Consider the following 1634-nt stretch of genomic DNA (forward strand, 5'->3'; position numbering starts at 1 on the left):
ATATATATATATATATATTAAGAATTTAAATATATTGTAACACTAGTGCAGGAAAGGTTGTAGACATCGGTTATTTTGGACATTTAACGTCACATAAGGAACCGACGTCTTTACGGGTGGCGTTAATGGGACTCTATAGACGTCTGTCATTACATTAACCGACGTCTATGATGCGTTGTGTTTTAATGCGGTTTTTCTCATGTCTTTGGGTAGCGTAATAGCACCTCCTTCCTTTACTAGTTTTCTCGTAAGAAAAAATTGCGTCTTTTGGATTTCTCATGGCATTTCAACCCAAAGACGAACCTAGGTCGTTGCCTAGGTCCACTCCGACCGCCAATGGAAAAAGAATACAGTGACACCGTATTCTCATCGTTTTCTTTTTCAATAGTGGTGGGAATGGCTCTATGCAATGACCCAGGTTTGTCTTTGGGTTGGAATGGCATGAGATATCCAAAAGACGTAAGTTTTTCTTAGGAAGAAACTAGCAAAGGGAGAAGGTGCACTACGCTACCCAAAGACACAAGAAAGAACCGCACCAAAACACAACGAAAACACATTTTAATCGGTTCAAATAAAAGATAATACATCAAAGATTACTTTAATCAGATTAAAAGAGAGTTTAACCATATTAAAAGAGACTAAACACACCTGTAAATTCGAAGGAGCAGAGAGAAAAGCAAAGGAAGATGATGAAGTGCGCGAAACTGCTGGTTCGCAATCTCTGTTTTAAAAAGAAATCCGACGTCGGTTGCACACGAGCCCGACGTCTATAACGGAAAAGACGTCAGTTAACTCACTAATTCGACTTCTTTCTGATTTAAAAATTAATATTCGTGGGGCTTATAGACGTCGAATACTAAGGCCACTAACGTCTATATATGATTATAGACGTCAGTGACGAGGCATCCGATGTTTACATGACGAAAAGGAATGACTTTTCACTTGCCTAGAAGACATATAGACGTCGGCTATCGCAGATTAGGGTGCATCAGTTTTTAGATCTGAGCTTACATTGGTCTTTCAACGTTTTAGAATGATTTAAAAGTTTCTTTTGAATTGTTTATTTTCGATATTACATATGTTCCAAACTTTTGCTGTAAGTTTGAACAAATGTAGATGCACCATATAGTCCTCAGAAATGAGCAATTAAACCAGCAACTTATTATCAGCAAAAGATCTAAAAATGATGGTTTGGAGAGTGAAAACACACAAGGCTATTAAAACTCTAAATTCTTTGCCATGAACATGTTTAAATCAGTGAAATGAACTTGTTATCACAACTAATTGATGCTAATCAACAATGTTTCTAAGATTCACTTATCCAGATCCAATTTTAGATATAATGAGTCAAATAACTTCTGGACACCTAATTGGTCTCAAAAAATAGTTTAGAAAACTTGGATAAGACACTATGAAATGATTGTAAGATGTTCAACAATGAACTAGTGGTAAACCAAAATTTAAAACAGGAAAATTGACTCAAACAAGGAAATGTAGTTTTGACAAACTGTTTTTAAAGACTATTCTGATGTGATTTTCACAATGGCAACCAAATAATGGAAGATCAAAAAGACAAGCAGAACAAAATGCAACAACATAGTTTAAACAACACTTAGCTCAATCACATGGTGCTC

This window comes from Vigna radiata, chromosome 2 (genome assembly GCF_000741045.1).
Source record: "Vigna radiata var. radiata cultivar VC1973A chromosome 2, Vradiata_ver6, whole genome shotgun sequence".
Taxonomy (NCBI): domain Eukaryota; kingdom Viridiplantae; phylum Streptophyta; class Magnoliopsida; order Fabales; family Fabaceae; genus Vigna; species Vigna radiata.